Below are 18,177 nucleotides of genomic sequence, written 5' to 3'. Positions count from 1 at the left end.
ACACACTAATCACCACCAGATGGCGACGACAGCCATTCACTAGTGCAGGCGCTGACGTCACTCGTTTGCGACTCTCTTTCTTTATTTACTAGCCTAGCTCGGCGGTGTTTAGCCATTAGCTTAGCCATTAGCTTAGCCATTAGCTTACTATGAGCGTTTATCGTGGGCTTGCCCAGGCCTTACGGCCTGGGCATAAATATAACGATTGCATTCACCACAGCTTCGTAACTCGCGGCCACTCGCGCGGGCGAAGAGCAGGACCAAGGTCCGCTGGCCTTCGCGCCGCTTGCAATGTCGTGGACAATCGAGCGGCTCCGCCTGGAGGACGTTGTTGTGGCGACCGCTTGTTCCGCCCCGTGCCGCACCACGAGTGCTCCGTTTCTCGACCGTACTGTTTCTCTAACAAACCGTGACATATATATATATATTCAGACTTAATTTTTGACAGCAACTGTGCGTCCGTGTGTGAGGAAACGTATATGGGCGCGTTCAGGGTGGCGAGGAGAGTCCGAAACTAGTTTTTTAGCCAAACCCCCTCGAAAGTGAAGGAAACATTTCGGAGCTTCGGTATCAAATCCATTCATTTGACATATTGGGTGAAGAAGAAGCTGGCATTTCCGTTCACGAAGATATATTTTAAAATGTCTTATAGTCTAAAGGTTTAAATTAATACTCAAGATTTTCCTGTGTAAAAAAACATTACCAAATTTTGCCAGCAAGTTGTTTGACTCTGATCTCTCTCAAACCATTCATATATTACAATTTAGCTTCTAACAGACCCAGCCATGCTTGAAATCGGTTGAGACTTGAGAACATGTCTAAAAATAACTATATTATGCATGGTTGTGCTAGAATGGCATGATGCCTCCTCTTATTCGGGCACTGAATGAGGAGTGGTAGCAGCGAGTATCTCAGAGTTTTGGGCTGGCTTCATTTAAATGTACTTTTGGTTAAAATAAGTAGAATGCAAGCTCTTGACCCTACATCATCATAGAGTCCAGAAGCATGTGTTGTATTGATTTTAACCACTATCAACACCCTATTTTGGACATGTTATATTGCAAAAGAAAAGTCAATATAGTCACATAATTTTCTGTTGCTAGTGGTAAAGTCTCTACCGTGGTGCATTCGGCTTTGTCAGGCGTCTACGTGAACACAATTGGCCCGTGTTCAGGGGAGGGAAGCCGGGAAAAAGGGGGTAAAAATAATTGGCTACTCTAAATGTAAAACAAATGATAACTAGAAGAAGTGCTCTTCCGAGCACATGTCTCCACCAGGCCACGCGTCTTGGTGGTGCTATAATAGGCAAATGTAAAAAGGGTGGCATGTGTTCTTCACCAATCTTAGACCTTTCATGGCGCCAAGGCTGATTTGAACATTTTGTAGAGTCATTTCTTCCTTGGCCTTTTGCGAATGTGCACGATTGCATGTTAATTGCACTCTGCGTTTGTGATTTCAGTCATTTTGTCCAAAACGGACCAATCTTACAAACTTTGAAAGCCAATCTCAGCCAATCAGGATGGAATATGGACAATCAGACAGATCCATGTCGATCACATGACTGTAGAGATACTGTCTACTGATTTGCGTGATATTTGGACAAAATCTGTAGGAGTACTGGCCAAAAGGTAGTTTTGCACAAATTGTCCTCCTGGTGGCGCTAGAACAGGCCCATGTGAAAAATGTGGGGCAGAGGTTCTGAATTGGCAACCAGGGAGTGCGCTTACAAAGTTTGAAACTGATCGGTGGAGTTAGAGGTAAAACCACGAATCGGCCTGTTATAGCGCCACCATGAGGCTGATTTCAAAAATGTGAAGTGGCATTTCTTCCTTGGCCTAGTGGGAACGTGTGTGCGCGATTTCATGGTAATTGCACTCTGCGTTTGTGATTTGAGGCATTTTGTCAAAAATGGACCAATCTTACAAACTTTGAAAGCCAATATCAGCCAATCAGGATGGAATATGGACAATCAGACAGATCCGTGTCGATCACATGACTGTAGAGATACTGTCTACCGATTTGCGTGATTTTTGGAGAAAATCTGTAGGAGTAGTGTACAGAAATGTGTTTGGCATCCAGGGAGTGTGTGCGCTTATTTTGGCAGCGACCGGGCCAACGGCGCCGGACAGTGGCGGATTTACGCGGTGGCTTTTGGTGCTAAAGCACCACTAGTTTCCGGACTAGCACCGGTAGTTTTGGGGGCTAGCAAAATCGGGAGAGAGACGGTCAGCGTCAGACGGAGAAAAGTGTGATACCCAAGTGCAGTACTACTCCTAAACAACGGCAGTTGTTGCTGGGTTGGCCCTAGTTGTCGGTTTGTTATGTTGTCGCTCTGTGAGCTGCATTGGTTTGGAATAGCCTACGAGTGTGCAGTTTAAGTTATACATGATGAATGGACAGCCAAAACAAGTTGTATTATCAGAACAGTTTAGCCTACACATTAATTTGCGAACGGGGGCGCTGGGGGGAGAGAGAAGACAGCAGTCCATTTCAGCGTCATCTGTTAACCCATGGCCCTTGGGAATTATGGAAGGCACGCAGGACAACTAACAACCCATATAAAACAAACATTATACACTCGATTGAAGTTCTTTATGAGGAGATGTTATGGCAACTGTACAAGATCACCACCAAAGCCTTTACAACTTTCCCAAAGTTGCATAACAGAGATGCATGGACGCACTGTCGTGACCACTCGAGTGACTCGACCATACAGTGAGTAAAAATCTAATAGAAAAATCTCTATTAAATCTAATTCTTCTGGATGGTGAGTACACTTGACTGCTGCTGCAGCTTGCCTATGCCTAAACTCTTTTCTTGATGTCAAAAGTTGTCCGCTGAGACAAATGTTACTTAAATCATCAGTTGTTTTGCTTAACCTAAGGGGTGGGTGGGGACTGGGAGACTGCTGGTGAATAGGGCAAAATGACAGCAAAACTTTTTTGATCAAGGTCTTTTTATTATCATTTTTTCTTTATGCAAACAAACATGAAAATACAAATACAAATCCCCACCCACCCACCCACCCCACAGACCTGTAACAAGAAAAGAAAAACACATGACAAAGACAAGGAAAAGAAAAGAAAAGAAAAGTAAAAAAAAAAACTAAACTAAAATAGATATAATTGCACTATGTTGCGGTTACAATTTCTGCCTTCATGCTCTCTATGAATGACATGAAAGGTTGCCAGGCTATGTCAAATTCTTCAATTGATCCCCGAAGGGAATATCTAATTCTCTCTAACTTAATGAACTGCATAACTTCTCTTATCCAATGTGAGTAAGTGGGAGGAAGCGGGTCTTTCCATTTAAAAAGTATCAGCCTTCTGGCCAACAATGTACAGAAGGCCAAGACGTTACCCTTGACATTATTTATTGACACCTCCGGTGGCATAGTACCAAATATTGCAATATAGGGAGAGTAGTCAAGTGGTTGTCCAATAACTTTAGATAATGTATCAATCACAGACTTCCAAAAGTCGTACAGTGTTGGACAAGTCCAAAACATATGGAGTAGATCTGCAGGAGCCTGCTTACATCTATCACATAGTGGATCGATATTGGGTTTAAATTTGGACAATCTAGCTTTGCACCAATGGAGTCTATGGAAAACTTTAAATTGTATGACAGCGTGACGCTGACAGATGGATGAAGAATGAATCCTACGTATAATTTTTTGCCAATTTTCCTCTGGGATTTCTTCTCCTAAATCTTCCTCCCACTTAATCTTGAGATTATCTAGAGATGCCGAGTCATGCAGATTAAGAAATTTGTATATTCTCCCTATGATCCGCCTGAGGTCAGCTCCTTGGCTAAAGATAGTGTCCAACAAGGACGCAGAGGGCCTCTGAGGGAACCCTGGGAGCTGTGATTTAACAAAGTCCCGAACTTGAAGATATCTATAAAAATGTGACCTAGGAATACCGTATTTGCTCACCAGTTGTTCAAAGGATGCAAACACATTATCCACATAGAGATCATGTAGAGATGAAATCCCACCCCTACGCCAGCCATCAAATGCTCCGTCTAACATTGAAGGGATAAACATATGGTTTCTGACAATTGGAGCATAGAGACACAAGTCGTTCAATGCAAATGACCGTCTAAACTGGTTCCATATTTTTACTGACTGTATAACAATGGGGTTATTACTGTAAAATGAAGTAGGCTTTTGAGGTGGGAGTTTGGAGCATAATAGTGCTGGCAGAGAAGTGGGAGCACAAAATGAACCCTCTAAAGTCAACCACTCCGGGACATCAGGCCCATCTACAGCCTTCATCCAGTACATTAGTGCCCTAATGTTGGCCGACCAATAATAAAAGATAAAATTTGGGAGTGCCATGCCACCCTGTGGGCGAGGTTTTTCAAGTATAGCTTTTCGAATACGTGGACTTTTATTGTTCCAGATGAAGGCAGAGATAAGAGAGTCCAAAGTTTTGAAAAAAAACTTAGTTAAAAAAATTGGAATGCTTTGAAACAAGTATAGGAACTTAGGTAGCACACTCATCTTTATTGTATTAATCCTTCCGCCCAGGGAAAGGGGCAACTGATCCCATCTTTTGATGTCCTCTTTCAGATTATTCATCAGAGGCAGAAAATTGGCCTTATAAAGATCTTTATGATTACGTGTTATCCATACGCCTAAATATTTGAACTTTTCTGTGCTGACTTTAAAGGGAACTGATTCAAAGGGGAGATTTTGTGCAGCTACATTAACCGGCATCAATTCACTTTTATCAAGATTAGTTTTATAGCCGGATATATTACCAAATCTATCTAATAGTTCCAACACATTGGGAATGCTGAGCAGAGGGTCCGATATGTATAACAATAGGTCGTCCGCATAAAAGGACAGTTTATGTTCCCGCCCTCCACGATCAATACCCTTAATACCATTATCCTGTCTTAGGGCTATCGCTAGGGGTTCTGCGGCGACGGCGAATAGTAGGGGTGAAATAGGGCAACCTTGGCGTGTCCCACGATGTAGTCTGAAAGAGGTCGACATATTGTTGTTTGTGCGCACAGCCGCCACAGGGGAGGAGTATAGAGTTTTAATGTAGGAGATAAATTTAGGGCCAAACCCGAACTTTTCAAGGGTATAGAAGAGATAGTCCCATTGAATCCTATCGAACGCTTTCTGGGAATCAAGCGACAGTATAACCTCTGGAATGTCGGGTGAGGGGGGGCTATAGAGAATATTAAAAAGGCGTCTAATATTGAAAAAGGAATATCTGTTCTTAATAAAGCCAGTTTGCTGACTTGAAATAATCGACGGGAGACAATCCTCAAGGCGGAAAGCTAGACATTTTGCGAGGATTTTAACATCAGTGTTCAGTAGTGAGATCGGTCTATACGAGCCACACTGAGACGGATCTTTGTCTTTCTTTAAAATTAGTGAAATCGTTGCTTCCCGCATAGTTGGAGGAAGGGATTGGGCGGATAGTGATTCCTGAAAAACAGATAGGAGCAGTGGAGCTAGTTGTTCAGAGAACGTTTTGAAGAACTCGGACGGGAATCCGTCAGGCCCTGGAGCCTTACTGCTTTGCATACTCCCAATTGACTCAATGATCTCGTCAATCGAAATGTCGTGCTCTAGCCTTGCGGCAGCTCCAGGGTTTACTTTTGGGATTTCAAGATCCTGAAAAAAATTATCTAACGCAGATTCTTCGTCTGGTGGCTCAGAGGTGTAAAGAGAGGAGTAAAAATCGCGGAAGCATGAGTTAATTTCAGTCTGGTCAGTGTGTATTGTTCCTTGTTCATCCCTTATTTCAGATATATACTGATTAGCAGCCTTCTGACGAAGTTGGTGTGCTAGGATTTTTCCTGCCTTTTCCCCATGTTCAAAATACATATGTCTAGATTTCAAAATAAGATTCTCCACTTTATGAGTAGAAAGGAGGTCAAATTCCATTTTAAGTGTCAGGCGTTGTTTAAGCACCTCATCTGAGGGAAACTGGCTATATTGTGTGTCTAACTTCAAAATACTATCAGCCAAGTATTTAAGCCGTTCCCTATCTGCTCTCCTGCGCATAGCTGTGTACGATATAATCTGTCCCCGTAGGTATGCCTTCATCGACTCCCATATAGTCGAGGGGGACATTCCTGGAGTTTGGTTATGATTGAGAAAATTAACAATTTCTGATTTAATTTGATTGACAAAGGATTCCTCGGAGAGGAGGAGGGTGTTAAGCCTCCATTGGCGATAATTAGGAACACCACCGGGAATACACAGTTTCATTGTTAAGGGACTATGATCTGAAATAACTCTAGCCTGATACTCGCACTCACTCACCATAGAAAGAAGCTCCCTATCAATAAACAGATAGTCAATTCTGCTGAGTGTCCCATGTACTGGGCTATAAAAGGAGTATGTTCTAGAGGTAGGGTTACGGAATCGCCACACATCTGACATACCGTATGTATTGAGAAAGAGTTTAATTGATTGGGCCGATTTTGACAGTGTCGTAGTCTTAGGGGAGCTGCGATCTAAGGTTTGAGATAAGACACAGTTCGCATCTGCACCTATGATGAGGTAGTGTGTATCCAAATTTGGGAGTCGGGAAAAGAAATTAACAAAAAATGCTTCGTCATCGAAGTTTGGAGCATAAATAGCAGCCAAAATTATCGAAAAATCGTACAATTTACCCACTACGATAACATATCGCCCCTTAGAGTCAGATTCAACGCTTGACATCACAAATGGAGTGTTCTTATTAATTAGAATAGCTACCCCCCTCGCCTTGGAGTCAAAATTGGAGTGGTACGCTTGTCCTATCCACCCTCCCTTCAGCCTGGATTGGTCAATGGTACGGAGATGGGTTTCCTGAAGGAAGGCAATATCAATATTCAGATGTTTAAGATGAGTGAGCACCTTTTTTCGTTTCACAACATTGTTCAAAGCTTTAACATTCCAGCTTACAAAATTAACCTGGCAACCGGTAGTACCCTTTGGTCTATTTACATCTCCCATAGAGTTCTAGTAATATAGTGTAATTTGTAAGAAATATAATGGAGACATAAATACATATTGGAAAGTAACAATGAAAGATAGCATAGTATGACATTGATGCAACCTGGCATAGTGCGAATAACCACATAAGGAACATAAAAACACAGAAATATACAAACATATAATGAAATGCGAATCTGTACAGGTCTATAAAAACCCCAGCACTTGTCACCTGAAAAGACATGGTGACTGCTATATCCCTTGCAAAAAGGCCAACACATGGTGTTGGTAGTGAGGGTCGATGGGTTGTCCAGGAAGCCAGACCCCACCAGACCTCTACTCAAGTGAAAAACTATATATATATACAGAATGTACATATGTACGCTCCGTATACTACATGATCGGTGAAACAAATAAGGACTGTCCAAGTGCAGATAAAAGAGAAGTAAAAATAAGAATGAAATAATAATAATGATAATGATAACAAATATATTTTTAAACCTAGCATATGAACCCAAATAGATAGTTTCATCCATTTAGGGGAAGAGGGAATAAATGACTCTAATGGTAGAGCAATCAAAGTTAAATAATACAAATAAAACATTTAAAAGAAAAGGTAATGTGCCCACACACACACACACACACACACACACACACACACACACACACACACACACACACACACACACACACACACACACACACACACACACAAGCTGCCTTAATTTAAAAAAAATATATATATATATATATATGTATTCATTCTTGACAAATGCTGCCCTCTAGCTGGACAAGTAGTAAGTGCCTCCTTGGGAGGAAAAGGGAATAACAGCACAGGGCAGTAAGGTCTATATACATAATATACACATTTACTCCCACACACGCACGCACGCACGCACACACACATCCACAAATACACACACTGCCCCTTTTTTTAGATGAAGAAGAGAGAAAAAAAATGGGAGGGGAGATATGCTAGACAAATTAAATACTGCCCTTTACCTGAACTATTGCGTACAACCTTACACTGGAACAAACAAAAAAAATATATATATATTAGGCACAACTAGGCCTTAAACCAGTTAGAGAAATCAAATAAATCCTTCAACAGTTGCTGCATATTAATAAATGAAAACTTAAGAGATGGTAGTAGAGATGATATATGACACCATTATGCTAATTAGATTCATATGCTAATATGCTAATATGCTAACCGCCATTTTGAATTTCTGACGTCATCAATTTTACATGCCTGGGCATGTCTGGTTAACGCCGCAGGGGGTGTGGGAGGCTCTGGATGGAGGGGCGTGTGTCCATAATAGAAAATAGGGGTCCCCTACCGATCCACGCATCGACGTTTGAAAAGGTAGCACCGCAGGTAATGATAAGATGCCCTAGAGTTCTGTTTTCAAAATATTGTGGTGTGTTAACAAGACAATGTGAGATGTTAAGTCCCTGGGGATGAGGGTATCTGCATTTTAATTAGTTTAGTTTGCAATTGTTATTTAAGTCTCAAGAAGTCTATGAACATGGTAATTCACTCTCCTGTGTATGCCTGTGGGCCTGTGTGTGTGTGTGTGTGTGTGTGTGTGTGTGTGTGTGTGTGTGTGTGTGTGTGTGTGTGTGTGTGTGTGTGTGGGTGGGTGTGCTTAGGCGTCCCGCATGTATTTCATCGTTATCCAAAAAACCTTGTCACTGTTAAAATTATGTTTTACACATTTGAAAATGTTTTTCCCATTGAAAATATATTTGTTAAAAATATATATTTACCAAGAGCTTTAAAACCGTAAGCATCTAGATTTAGGAATTCATGTTCTGGGTACAAGTTTGAGCTGAGACCCTACTGAGCTGCAATTCATGAGAGGGAGGGCTTTTGATCACAAGTGCTGTTGAAGTTAAACTATTTCTTCCAATGTAGAGGCAGGCTACTCCATATTGAATCAATTATATTATCATGTGTAAATGTTAGATGGAGAATGATATAAACGGATCTGTAGGTTCACCCAATATGCAGGTTATTTCAGCATTTAGTTGGCAACATTTAGAGTTTAAGATAATCTGTGTTTTTCCATGATCAACTCCCATTCTCTTCACAGCTAAACAAATGCGTTTTGACTTTGCATGCACATCCTGAATTGAGGGCCTAATAAAAAGTCCTATAAAATTAAGCTATAGTCAGCACAAAATAGCCTGATCAGGGTCATATTAGGATTGGGGCTCAGACCGCATAGGAATCAATTTAAAGAAGTCAACTGACTCCCTGAGGAATCCAGCGTTACCATAGCCAGATTGCCCATGGTACATAAAATAAAAATAAATGCACTTGGAGAGGTTCCCACTTTCCTAAAGAGAGGTCTTACTCAAGTAAGTGATGTGGCACCCCTACTTTACCAGAGCCATAGCAGACATGAGCCACCCAGCTTTTTAAAAGTAAGGTGTGTATGGTTCTTTTACCTAGGAATCAGAGTATCTCCCTACCCCTGTCTCTGTGTCACACTACTTCTAAGCAGGAATTGACACAAAGGAAGCATCATACCTCCCATGAACAGGGCCAAACCATTCTTTATCCACACAACATGTCCCCATCTCTCCATGAAAGGAGTTCTAGCCTGTGACACCTTTGTCATAAATAAAAACAATTTCTAGCAAAAAGAATTAATGATAGGTATATCATGTTTAGTATGACTGTGTTCACAATCATGTTTTAAAACTGTCTATGCATGCTAATATTTACTAATGTAGTATGTACAAGAATATAGAGGGTTAGGGTTAGGATTAGGGTTTGGTTAAGTATTTAGCATCTGAGGGGGATACCCTGACACATTAGACTGTCAATGGGCTTTGTGTTCCAGTTACATGCTAATGTTGTCCCTGTGTTTGCTGTGGGAACATGTCAGGGGCAAGTCTTACTTGTAGCAGTACAGTATAGCTAGTTAACTTGAAAATAATAAAAAAGTTAGACTGTGTTGTTTTTGTATTAAAACAGTAGATAAAAACTGTTAACTGCCATGCTTTAACTGAATATATTGCAGTGTGTTAGTAGCATGTATTTGCTCAGTCAGTGTTATAAGACATCCATTTTAGCTTCTCGTTCTAGTATTATCAGCAATACTAAAGTATGTAGTGTCTAGTATCAGTGTAACCACAGTATTGTTTTAAAAATGTTTATGACTGTTAGGATTACTAAAAGTAATATAAAAAACAGATTGTATGGCCACTATCTTAAATGACATTAAAAATATCAATGTAATGCTGGGGGCAGTACTGGTGTAACAGGTCATGCCTACACTGTTCTGAATGGCTGTGCTGGAACCAGGGCAGGAAATTCACGGCGGCCACGACGGCCATGGCCGTCGTTGCCCCTCTCTTTGGCCGTGTGCCCCTCGAAAAATGACATGCCCAAACGGCCACAGTGGCCGTGGTGCCCCGGTGCCCACAGCAGTCCGTTAACTTCATTTCACCGTTTTCCATCTGCGCGATTTTCCAGTCATTACGGTGACAGCAGTGCCCGATTGGTTGAGCTCCTTATATGACCAGTAGTAGATTCGATTTATGCTCGTAGCAGCCACCGGAGTCCCACGACACAGTGTTATACAACACAAAAGCTGCATCACCGGGCTAAACGGGAGTTAAATCTAACGCATCCTGTTGAATACATCTGGACGTGCGAACGAATGCCTTCAAACGGAGCTCTGCTGCTTGTCTTGTCTGTATTTTACGACAATGTGCATTAATGTCATTGGCTGCACCTGTGTGCTGTGCTAGTTAGTTTTGATAATATGAGACGCCAGCTTTCCAGTTGCTCACTGCATGGACGGACACATTTGTCTCCCTTTATGTCCAAGGCAGCAAGAGAGTGAACGTTTTTCTCTCTCTCTTTCCTTTTTTTTCAAGCCGCTGCCTGCTGTGAGTGCCGTCAACACAAAACGAGCTGTATCCAATGTGCTGTGTTGCTAAAGCTCCCCTTTAAATCACATGTTTGTACAAGAAAGAAAAGAGTGTAAATCCAATGATCCAAATGAAGACTGAGACTGTACAGCAGCAGGCAGCTCTGCAATGAAGCGCAAAGTAGGCTACGCTGTTACGTGTAAAACAATAGGGTGAAGTCAGGTAAATTGGGACACTTTTTGGAAGCGCAAAAGTATAGGGTGAAGTAAGGTAAAATGGTCTGCTTTTTGGTAATTGGCCTAGGAAACTAAGAAAAAAGCAATGTGTGATACTGAATTTGTTTTTATGATTAATAAGGACTGTCGTCAACATGTTTAAGTAAAATGTATGTAATAAAATAAATTCGTTTTGATCCTACAGCTTTTGAAAAACAGCCTAAATAGGGCTAGTGGTTCATGTATATAATAATATTATAATTTATATAAAAAGTAACTAGTAACTAAAGGTTATTCAAAATTACAATAACAAATTAAGTACAATACTTAAATGTACTTACTTTACACCGCTGCACATGGAAAAACATAAATAAACAGCTTTTTGATATTTATTTAATTGAAAGGTATTACATTAGCCTAATTAAAAATGTAATCTTCCTTAATGTTTAAGCTAAATTAATTATGACTGGCGTGGACTTAAAATCATTGTTTTAATTGATGGCCTTCCTGCCCTGGCACTTGGCCTTTGTGCCCTCAAAAGTTTGACAACAGTAAAGGCCAACTGGCCTTGCCCCTAAAATGATGAAATTCCAGGCCTGGCTGGAACAATAGGTGGTTTCAGAGGTGGGGCTGGTGGGTCTTTGAGGGGGAGCCTATGGTGCATTATAATGGGGTTTCACAGTCAAACATCTTTCTATGGAAATCCTGAGGCTGACTGGAACCCTGACCTACTCTGTCAGGACCATAGCCTGGAGCTCTGCTTTTTTTTCCCTTCTTCTCTCTCTGGATCCCCTGAACATCTACCAAGCCATCCTGACCCCTGGACCACTGCCCCCCTCCTGGATCACCATCATCCATATCTGAATCGCTGTCTTTTTATTTTTGAGATTCATTTTCATTTCTTTACCTGAGCCTACAACCATGGCGTTTGTTATTGGTGAGTAAATCATTTTGTAATCGTGTGTGTGTGTGTGTGTGTGTGTGTGTGTGTGTGTGTGTGTGTGTGTGTGTGTGTGTGTTCCTTTGTGTTCCTTTGTGTCACTATTCTCTGTTTGTTTCTGGTAGTATATATATATATATATATATATATCTAAATGATTTTTCTCTGCATAGGTAGACCTCGTAACAGGCTAACCCTCCGTGGTTCTGGAAAAAGGCCCCACAGTGGACCACATCCGTTGAACAAGAGAGCAAATACTAATGGTAAGTTTACTATAATTTAACATTTTTAAGGGAAAGCCTTTTTTTTTTTTAGGGAAGGGAGGGTATTTTATTTTACCTTTTTTTTTTCTTTGTACAGTTCGCTGCTACTTAATTCATGTTGCCCCTGTGGCTTAAACTATACTTCCGCCCTAGTGGTGTAAGGTTAAGGTTAGTTTTCCTAACTTTGACCCACTGTCTCTGACTTGGTCATTGATGGATCATTTTGGCTACAGTTCAGTCTATGGCTATGTGGCTATGTAGCTTGTTTTTTGCCTCAGTGACCTTAAACTAACTTCTGCCCTAGTAGGTTAAAACTAACTTTAAACCATTGTCTCTGACTTGGTATAATGGGTTGTTTTGGTTGCCCCTAAAGACAGGGACATTCTTGGTTAATGGTTACACTGCAGATTGACACTTAATTGAGTATTGTCCTGGTTTGCTGTGTTTATGGCTTATGGACTTTTTATTTATTTATTTATTTATTTTTTATCTTTGCAATGTTTAGCATATGTGTGGACCTATACAATAAGAGCCTAAAACTCAGCGCCAATACTCTAACCAAGTCTGTTAACTGTCCCCTAAAGCTGCTTTAAACAATCTTATGTGGTATATCGTTTTGAAATCATTAAATGTCAATACTAATGTGAATAAACTGTATTCTTACATTTTTTTTATTGTTCACTCAAACTGAATACTTACTCAGGGTCTCTCACCCTGTAATGAGAGTGGCATTCTCTTACTGTATAATAGGTGTACTAGGTGACTCCGTCTTATTACAGTATTTCAACTATTCTAACAAAATATGTATTTTTTTTAAAATCTTGTGTTCAGGTTACGGAGTAGCGGTGAATGGCGTGGTCCCCACTGAAGGAGGATGTGATTTTGTAATGGTTGTTACTGATTTTCATTTGTGTCATGCTAATAGATACTATGGTTATTGATAGCATTGACTATAACATAAATTAGTTGTCTATAGAATAAAACAGCGGTATGCACTCCAATAAGCAATACTTATTCAGCTGTTTTGGCACGTATCAACTTGTTGTTTAAGCTATAAAATACACATAACTGTACATCTGTTCCTTCATATAACCTGATAAAGACATGATTAAGGGGAGACATGGCAGGTGAAAACGTGTAAAAATCTTTTACTATTTTGCTTCCTAAACATGCGTACAAAATTTCACCTTGAGTATCTTTGGTCTGCAAATCTTTTCTTTAATGTTGCTGAGATAAAATCTAGATGGTTGTCTGCATGTATCTGTTCTTCATTAGTTTACATCGTTTTAACTTGCTATGCATGTTAGTTCTGTTCTGTAGGCATTGTCAAAGCAGGGGGTGTCAAAACGGTTCAATTATAACACAATTTAACATGATAATAACATATTGAAATATTTGACATATTGGCCAATATTGTGTTCAGTCAACTGACATTCAATTAGAGTGTATTTTAAGTCAGATTAGGGATGTATAACATGCTGCATTAATCAAACGTGGTATTTATTTAGGCAATGTATTTTACCCATTGAATTCACTCAAACGCTTAAACTGGTACATCTTGTAATATTTAATATTTTCCTAAAGTATGATATAGTATCTTATCACACCCTTGGTATGAAAACAGTGTAAAAGAGTTGGTTGAATGAAATATAATTGATTTAAACAAAAACAGAATAGTTGTTTAAGGTTCTTTAGCTGTGTTACATTTGTAAATCATGCTGTTACAATTAATCCCGTGTGGGTTTCAAATGTAACATCGGAACAGCGTCCACTCTCGGTTTAATAACTCATGACCTGTTTTATCAAATGAAAAACTTGAAGTGGTTTATGATAGTAGATATGTGTAAGGCCTTTGCCTGAAAATATTACATATGTATGTGAAAGAATCTCTGAGTAAAAAATCAAAATATGCCTTCAACGTGTCACTGTAACAACTATACCTACTGAAATATGGTTCTATTAAACATCCGACAAGCTGCTAAAATAAAACTACAAAGGATGTATACATTGAACTGATTGAATATTTTATTACATTCTACAGTCTTCTTTACATTTTACTTTTGAACCAAATAAACGTTTAAATAATATGGATATAGAATCCTAATATGTCTTTATTAAATTGAGGGTACAAGTTTATAAGAAGACATTTAATCATTTCAATATAATTATATTGTTCTGACATTGGAACATATCTGTAAAATCGGTTGGCTACTTCTTTTGACTCATATGGTGATGACATGACACTCTTTATAATCCATGGTATTGGTGTATTTGCATGAAAATCACGGTGCTAGCAGGCTTGACTGGCCCATATAATCTATTGTCATACTGTAGGCTATACACAGACTATGTACACAATGAATTATTTAAAACAATGTGTCTCATGTTGCTCACAGGTTTAGGTGAAAGGAGGATTTAGCATTGTGAATTGAATAATTGATTAGACATGAATGCAAAACAGCAAGACTAAAAGGATAGTTCTATGATTAAAAGGCGTAGGCTATACATTCTAAACTACTATTGAGAATAACAGGGTGAATGCAATTGAAACGTTGTAGCCATTTAATAGTCTGTAGGTTGGTCAAATAGTATATCTTATACATATTCCCACCAAGGTAACCTTTCAACATCTTAAAACAGTCTTTGATTGTGTTAATGGTGAATGCGTATTTATTTATTTATGTGACATCAACGGACGAGATGCTGCGCAGCCTCATCAGTACCATAGCAAAGGTATTAAAAGAGTAAAGACTGGGGTTCCGAAGCTAGGAGAAAGTAAACGTTAGCCGCTTAGCTAGTTAGCTTCAAGTTAGCCTCTAATAGGGTTGCCAACTCCCAGAGACTCAAATAAGGGACACCTTCTGGCCGCCCGCCGAAGGTGGGTGGCCGAAAAAATATATATATTTTGAGGGGGGTCAACAGACTCAACACGCCTGAAATGCATAGAAAACTGCATTTTGGCACAGTCACAGACACTCAGAGAGTTATACCTACGGTACAGTCACAGACACTCAGACAGTTATACCTACAGTATAACACACAATACATTACAAACACAACAGGTCTTACATCTGCATCAGGCTACATCTGCATCAGGTTACACTTACTGTAACATTGCATACATATCATAATCATAAGGAAATTAAATGCTTCAACCATACACCAGATATAGCCTATAATAAACCCATGGCTTGCCATGTAGACCTACATTTTACTAAGATACACTTCAACTGAGGCATATGGCCTACTGTACATAGTCTAACACTGGTCCCCAAACACTGGGTCCCATTTGTGAGTCACAGAATTATTTTTATGGGTCCTTTAATTTTTTGTTTCCTACATTTTGTTTTCATGATTTAGTAATTTTATGAATAACTCAAATGAAAATCTAAGACATTCCATAAATTGGAAAACACATATATAAGAAGTAGTGAAAATAGCCGATCTACAAGCTCACAACAGCTGTGCATAGTGATGTGTTGTGAGCTTGTAGATCTGCTATTTTCACTACTTCTTATATATGTGTTTTCCAATTTATGGAATGTCTTAGATTTTCATTTGAGTTATTCATAAAATTACTAAATCATGAAAACAAAATGTAGGAAACAAAAAATTAAAGGACCCATAAAAATAATTCTGTGACTCACAAATGGGACCCAGTGTTTGGGGACCAGTGTTAGACTATGTACAGTAGGCCATATGCCTCAGTTGAAGTGTATCTTAGTAAAATGTAGGTCTACATGGCAAGCCATGGGTTTATTATAGGCTATATCTGGTGTATGGTTGAAGCATTTAATTTCCTTATGATTATGATATGTATGCAATGTTACAGTAAGTGTAACCTGATGCAGATGTAGCCTGATGCAGATGTAAGACCTGTTGTGTTTGTAATGTATTGTGTGTTATACTGTAGGTATAACTGTCTGAGTGTCTGTGACTGTACCGTAGGTATAACTCTCTGAGTGTCTGTGACTGTGCCAAAATGCAGTTTTCTATGCATTTCAGGCGTGTTGAGTCTGTTGACCCCCCTCAAAATATATATATTTTTTCGGCCACCCACCTTCGGCGGGCGGCCAGAAGGTGTCCCTTATTTGAGTCTCTGGGAGTTGGCAACCCTATTAGAGGCTAACTTGAAGCTAACTAGCTAAGCGGCTAACGTTTACTTTCTCCTAGCTTCGGAACCCCAGTCTTTACTCTTTTAATACCTTTGCTATGGTACTGATGAGGCTGCGCAGCATCTCGTCCGTTGATGTCACATAAATAAATAAATACGCATTCACCATTAACACAATCAAAGACTGTTTTAAGATGTTGGAAGGTTACCTTGGTGGGAATATGTATAAGATATACTATTTGACCAACCTACAGACTATTAAATGGCTACAACGTTTCAATTGCATTCACCCTGTTATTCTCAATAGTAGTTTAGAATGTATAGCCTACGCCTTTTAATCATAGAACTATCCTTTTAGTCTTGCTGTTTTGCATTCATGTCTAATCAATTATTCAATTCACAATGCTAAATCCTCCTTTCACCTAAACCTGTGAGCAACATGAGACACATTGTTTTAAATAATTCATTGTGTACATAGTCTGTGTATAGCCTACAGTATGACAATAGATTATATGGGCCAGTCAAGCCTGCTAGCACCGTGATTTTCATGCAAATACACCAATACCATGGATTATAAAGAGTGTCATGTCATCACCATATGAGTCAAAAGAAGTAGCCAACCGATTTTACAGATATGTTCCAATGTCAGAACAATATAATTATATTGAAATGATTAAATGTCTTCTTATAAACTTGTACCCTCAATTTAATAAAGACATATTAGGATTCTATATCCATATTATTTAAACGTTTATTTGGTTCAAAAGTAAAATGTAAAGAAGACTGTAGAATGTAATAAAATATTCAATCAGTTCAATGTATACATCCTTTGTAGTTTTATTTTAGCAGCTTGTCGGATGTTTAATAGAACCATATTTCAGTAGGTATAGTTGTTACAGTGACACGTTGAAGGCATATTTTGATTTTTTACTCAGAGATTCTTTCACATACATATGTAATATTTTCAGGCAAAGGCCTTACACATATCTACTATCATAAACCACTTCAAGTTTTTCATTTGATAAAACAGGTCATGAGTTATTAAACCGAGAGTGGACGCTGTTCCGATGTTACATTTGAAACCCACACGGGATTAATTGTAACAGCATGATTTACAAATGTAACACAGCTAAAGAACCTTAAACAACTATTCTGTTTTTGTTTAAATCAATTATATTTCATTCAACCAACTCTTTTACACTGTTTTCATACCAAGGGTGTGATAAGATACTATATCATACTTTAGGAAAATATTAAATATTACAAGATGTACCAGTTTAAGCGTTTGAGTGAATTCAATGGGTAAAATACATTGCCTAAATAAATACCACGTTTGATTAATGCAGCATGTTATACATCCCTAATCTGACTTAAAATACACTCTAATTGAATGTCAGTTGACTGAACACAATATTGGCCAATATGTCAAATATTTCAATATGTTATTATCATGTTAAATTGTGTTATAATTGAACCGTTTTGACACCCCCTGCTTTGACAATGCCTACAGAACAGAACTAACATGCATAGCAAGTTAAAACGATGTAAACTAATGAAGAACAGATACATGCAGACAACCATCTAGATTTTATCTCAGCAACATTAAAGAAAAGATTTGCAGACCAAAGATACTCAAGGTGAAATTTTGTACGCATGTTTAGGAAGCAAAATAGTAAAAGATTTTTACACGTTTTCACCTGCCATGTCTCCCCTTAATCATGTCTTTATCAGGTTATATGAAGGAACAGATGTACAGTTATGTGTATTTTATAGCTTAAACAACAAGTTGATACGTGCCAAAACAGCTG

This window comes from Nannobrachium achirus (genome assembly GCF_963921795.1).
Source record: "Nannobrachium achirus genome assembly, chromosome: 13".
Taxonomy (NCBI): Eukaryota; Metazoa; Chordata; class Actinopteri; order Myctophiformes; family Myctophidae; genus Nannobrachium; species Nannobrachium achirus.
This window is presented reverse-complemented; position numbering follows the sequence as displayed.